Source organism: Notothenia coriiceps, unplaced genomic scaffold, assembly GCF_000735185.1.
Source record: "Notothenia coriiceps isolate Sejong01 unplaced genomic scaffold, NC01 NC01_scaffold00029269, whole genome shotgun sequence".
Classification (NCBI taxonomy): Eukaryota; Metazoa; Chordata; class Actinopteri; order Perciformes; family Nototheniidae; genus Notothenia; species Notothenia coriiceps.
In genome coordinates, this window is record NW_011361970.1 from 101,279 (window position 1) to 107,545 (window position 6,267).

The following is a 6,267-nucleotide window of genomic DNA, read 5'->3' on the forward strand; positions in this document are numbered from 1 at the left end:
TTCTGGTATTTAGAGCATTGACAAAATTGCATCAAACAGCAACACATTTTTCCAGAAATAATCTCCGTGTTACTGTGGATAATTTCACTGTAAACAGTTTCTTTTTTTTCCGTCAAAGACTATTAAGAAATCTGTTCACATTGAGTTACTTCCCCTTGTTTTTGGGGAGAGACAAACATCCCAGAGACGAATATCTAAGCCAGAAAACTGAAAACATCTGTATTACAGTAAATATAAATACAAACAAAAATGTGTTTTTTTGGAATATTGGATGAAGCTAAACCCCTTGAAGTCAAATAAAGGTTTGAAGAGGGCATCACATCCTTGAAGAACACATTTGACTCAGTGTTCAGTGATAGTTAACTGTAAAGGCAGGACAGAAGTTCATCAGCTCCAGATCTCAACGGCTGTTTGACATTCCAACTTCATAAAAAAAAAATGTTGTAAAGTATATCCTGACACTTTCCTCTGAAGGATGAAGACTGGAGGTAAAAGGTCTTCAGTCGAGGCAAAGCATTGATTCAGACTCTGTCAAAGAACACACACAACAAGCTTTAACCCTCTCATATCTCCGTATTGCTTTCCCAAATCTGAAGAAGTTATTTACTCACATGCTGCTCACTACCAAGAACACCCCAACACTTAGTCATGACTTGTAACATCTCCAGTAATGACTTTCTCACCCGAGCAACTTCTAGCTGACGGCTCTGGTTGTTGTAATTTACACCGCAGGTTTCTGGATCTTAGTTGTGCTGAAAGTGGCTGTCTGTATGGAGCACACATAACACTGCACTGTGATACATGGTGACTGGGCATAATACCAAAACTACACGTCATCTGCTACACTGCTACCGTACCCAAAAAAACCTCTTCACCTACAGCTTTGGGGAGTAATTAAAGCTGTGGCGACGGGGTGTTTAATTACATCAGATGTACACTGCGAAGAACTGCTCCTTCCGGCTGTGTTGGTGTTGAAAATAAAAATAGCCCCTATAGTCATTGTTTAGCAGATACTTTGTGTTACTTTTGTGTCTCTTGTTGCCCATTAATCCCTTATGTTTTCATACTTGTGTCATTGTCTGCTTGGGGAATTAGCCAAGTGGTTTTCATGGATAGTGGAGCAGGTGGGCCCAAAGCAGGAGACTGCAGGCAACGGGAACTTGGAAAAATATCTTTGCTTCAAGGTTTGGTGCAGGGAAGGCAAACTGAACATGTGTGATGAAAAATGTAGGGCTGCAGTCCAAACATCTTTTTGCTTAGTTTATTTTGGCCGTATCCACTTGAACATTACGCAAACTATTCCGTTATGAAGGAAAAGCTATTGTTAGCGGTATAAAGTGTATATGGCTTTTATTGTGAAAAGATGCTCATGTTGTCATTATTATGCATGCAGCTATTCCATTGTGTAATATTTAAGATTCAATTACATTTATTTCTAATTGCACAATAGCTGCAGAGTAGTTTTGGTGAATAACATCTTAAGTCTCAGGCTCCTCGTATAGTTCACCACACAATATAGAGGAAATGTTATGTTCACTCTCAGATTCATATTTTCTGGCTCTACTGTGACACTTTACATGCTTTAATGTTCAAAAAGCACTTTATTTTTCTCATACTGCCTGTGCTGCAGCACCTCTTTTCACCCTCTGTCTGAAACCAGAGCCCAGTCTGCGCTTTGAGACGTCCCGCCTGCCTCTTACCCTATTACGTACAATGCGTTAGAGGGCTAGCCAATAGAAGCGCAAGTTTAACATAGAAATGTCATTTTGTTACGAAAGAAAAACGGACACCACCAATGGACGGCGTTTCAGACAGGGGAAGGGGGGGGGGGGGGGTTTGTCGGAGAGCAACTCCTTCTAGCGTGAACTTTACATGCACAAACACCTATATAACCCGCTTCAGGAAAGGAAAATCCACAAAAAGAATAACAGGGCCTCTTTAAGACATACTGATAAATAAAAGGAAGTAGAGGACAAGAGAATGGTGCAAAGGATGCAATGGTAACATGCAGAAATGATTAAACTATAAAATAGATACTTCATACTTTTAAATTATACAAAAATGTTGTCTAGTCCTACTTTAAGGCCTCATAAATAAGATGTTTTATGAATGTTTTGTATAGGTGAAAAGTGAACAAAATTGACCGTCTCTTCTCTATTGAGTTTCTATTCCCAAAGCCTTGCTTTCCCTTCCCTCTAATAGATTTTTTTTCTCTAGCTTTTAGTCTTGTAGCCAATGACGAGCCCCTTTCTCTGCCTCTCCTTCTCTCCTCGCTTATAACACTTTTAAACATTGATAGCGCCCGCAGAGGGCATTGGAGCCCACGTGGGAGTAGGAGAGTTGGTGACCGCAGGTGATTCTGAGCACCTGGCTCTCAGAGGAGACGTGAGGGAGCGCCTATACACTCCACTTTGCTTTTAGACAGACGTGAGCAGCAGACCCACTTTCTGCGGCTGCTGATGAATTCCTTTTCTTCTCCCCACTCCCAGATGTGCCTTTGATCACTGTGTCTATTTTTACAGTCTTTCATTGTCACCAAGAAGTAAAACTAATAGAAGGCATATAAAGACCAGTATTTTGCAGTATGGAAATCTGGAGGAAACAGTGGATCTCAGGCTCAGATGTTTGACATCAGTGCTGTAAATTAGTGATAGGGTGTTTTTTGTATCTCTGTTTCCTGTGTCTGACTGCCTTCAGCGCTTCACGGGAGCTCAACAGACAGCACATCACAGTGTAATGAAAAAGACAGGCAAACACAGCACACAGCTTATTTAGGATTTCCATCATAGTCACAGCACATTTGGAAATCGTGTGGTTGTTCTTTGGCATGCAGTTTCCCTGATTGCTGATTCTTCTTATCTGGCACGCAACCATTTTCTTCTGCGTGCTGCGATGTTTGGTGAGAACGCAAAGACTCTTTGTTTTCCAAAAACCCTAATGCAGATCATATTTCCAGGGATGCATTTAGTCATACCTCATTTGGTTTGAGGACACTTAACATGCTCAATTAGTTGGTGTGTTTTTGCCGTCATTCATTTTAATAATGATCATTCTCTGCTTCATTCTCAAACACAATAATCATGGCTCACACAGCGCAAACCGATGATCGCCAGTGATATTCACCCATAGGCTGTTGTGGCTGCACCATTGACGCCACACGTGCTGACAAACAGAGATTTAGATGTCAAAACCGGCTCTGTTCACTAGGCTGCTGTGCTAAAGCAGCATAGGCATATCGGAGCGGTCGAGCATGGCATTAGATTCCTAAATTCCCTGCATTTGTTGGGTTTTAAAGGATTACCAAGCAGCGCAGAGCTCAGTAATACCCTAATGTCCAGATTTTGTGTTTGTTATGGTTTATATTCACAGCCCTTTAAAAATCGGTGTTACATTATTCAGGTTGTGTCAGGGGCAAACCTCCACTCCCAAACATTGGTGACAGTACCTGAAAAAAAAAAAACATGTCATTGTCAAACAAACCCTGTAAAAGGGAAGACAAAGATTACCTCTGTTATGTGTTTAGACAACACATATATCTACAATTAATAAAACACTCACAGGTGATTTTGTCTGAAAGGGTAAGGCATCATTCTGTGACTCAGCTGCTCATTTCTTTCACAGCGAGACAAGAATATTTCCATTATAATTCACCTTGAAGGAAATTACAATGTCTTCCCTCTGGGCCTAATAAAACCATTCCCTGAGAAAATGTAAATACATTTCATAAACTACTTAATGTCCATGGTCCTTTATAGGCACACTCATAAACAAACCCATGAAGGTTTAGAATTCAACAACCATCCGTTAAATACCTTCTCTCTAAGCTATTACTTATTAACGGTTGAGGACAAAGTCCCAATTTTAGCATTTAAGCAGCAGTTAGCAATTAAGGGCGACACGTAGGGACACACACTGAACATTAGCTCGAGGCTATGAAAGCTATGAGATGTGGCTTTAGTCTAATCAATGAAAATTCGAGTTGGGTTCTTATACAAATCTAAATAAATAATTTCTTACAGATATACCTGTAGTATTTTGTGTCAAACTGATAAAAAAAAGGTATTGATTTTAGATTACATTTGACAAAAACGAGGAAATGTGTTGCCTATTCTGTGACTAAACTGTAGTTACTGTGAATATGACAATAACACCTTTGAATCTTGAATATCTTTTTTTTTGTTCTGTATGATTTGGATATGTTTAGTTGTGAGTATAAGCAACAAGGCACTAAAGTGGAAATGTAACATTAAAAAAGTAACATTCATTTGGAATTTGAATTAATATGTTTATAATCTAATAATCCTAATGTGTAATACATGTTATGTACAGCTGCTGTCCTGTCTATCTTCAGCCGTCTTTTATAATATAAAAACAACCATTCCTCCCAAAAGTTGTGCACCTCCAATATGAGCAACAGCTGAGATGTTCATGAACTTACTGAAGAGTATAACCCTTACTGAAAGGTTTACTTGTTTACTTTGTATAATAAATACATATTTATTCATTGAATTTACATATAATGCAAAGTATCTGTTGACGCTACACTGTATAATGAGTATACCACTATTGAACAATTAAATGCTGAATATTATATATGCACATTTCGTAGAACACTTAAATTAAATTATTCATCTTTCAATTTATACTTTAACATTTGCTGTTTTATTGTGAAATACACTTGGCCTGTTTGAACCGTACATCTGGTGAAATGTTCATGGGCATAGAAACACATGTGTATTTGTGTCCTTCTTTTCTCTTCATATCTCTTTTTCCTTCCAATAAACAGATGGCCCTGGTATGATCCTTTCTTATTGTTACCATGGTTACCACACTGTGCAGGTGCAAACTTATCCCTCACCCTGGCCTCGGTGGATATGAGGTCTGAGCAGGTTTATGTGGATAGGATATATACATATATTGTATAGTGTATTTCTTCTGAATATTTGTCACACCTTTTTATGTGTGGCTGTCTTTATGCAGCTTTTTTAATTGTTCTAATCATTTTTGCCTTTCTATTTCTCCTTTCCCAGATGAAGTGATAAGAGGAAAATTGTTTTTGAATTGTAGATGATGGAGAAAAGGAGTGATTAAGCTCTACGGCTACACCCTTCAGACTGGCTCTCAAAGTAAAAATGAACAGAGGTTTACGTCTTGCTCCGGAGATGAAAAAGATTAAGTATTGCGTAAAACTCTGTTTTTGCTCATGAAATTAAGAAATTCAAAGAAGGATTTTCTTTTGTTTTTCATAAGAGATTAAATAGAAGTAAGGATATTATAGATAATCTTATTGGGGGGGGAGTTGTTATTGTAAAAAGCAACACGGAAGACAAATATCACACCTCATAAACAAGAAAGATGGTGGCAATAACTCAAAGCAGATAAATCTATATTGATGTCACGGACATTTGACCCCATGTGGGTGGTATTGCAGCTCGATTCGCTCACCTTAAGTGAACTGAAGGAAGGCTGTGATGTGACAGTGACGCAGAGGATACCTCATTAGTTAGAGGGATAGTCAATATGTGTTATCTTACACCTGAAATGCGTCAACTTTGCGATATTCAGATATTCAAACCTTTTACTGTCATCACAGTAAGTGGAAAATCAATATCTTTACATCTATTTGTGTCAATGGTGCTGCAGATCATTCACTTACGCCAATTAGAGGAAAGGAAAATGGAAGAGGCCCTTCAGACAAAAGCACAGATTTAACAGAGTACAGCTCAAGGACTGTGAAAGACGATTTTAAGAAGCAGACTTGAGCGTCATATAACAGCTGTAGCCAACCCTTGTCAGAAAACCCAAACCCTGTGAGTAAGATGCAGTTTTCCCAAGCACTTCCACTGTCTCTCTGCTGCATGAAGTTTAAGATATGCACTATTTTTTTAACGCGATCATATCCTCTCAAAGGGCCATATTGTTTTGCTTGAACGGCCTTTGTGTCTCAATCGCTATGTGAACAATCCATTACTCGGTCAAATACGTTGTTTTGGAAGAGAAGACAAACATTCATATTTAATGACATTGTTTGTTTCCGAATCTCTTTTCTCTCCAGAGAGTCATCCCAGCTACAGTAGTATACTGCGTGTATGGCATCAGATCTTCCACATTTTAGTGTTTCTTTTTATTTAGTTTTATTGCATCAACCTGTGGAAATGTTTGAGTCATTAACCTGTTAAACTCCAGGCAGAATGGGATGACTGCCTCGCAAAACCGGCAAAAGGCATCAATAATTCAGCATCTGGTGCGCTGAAAGCTACAGTCTGG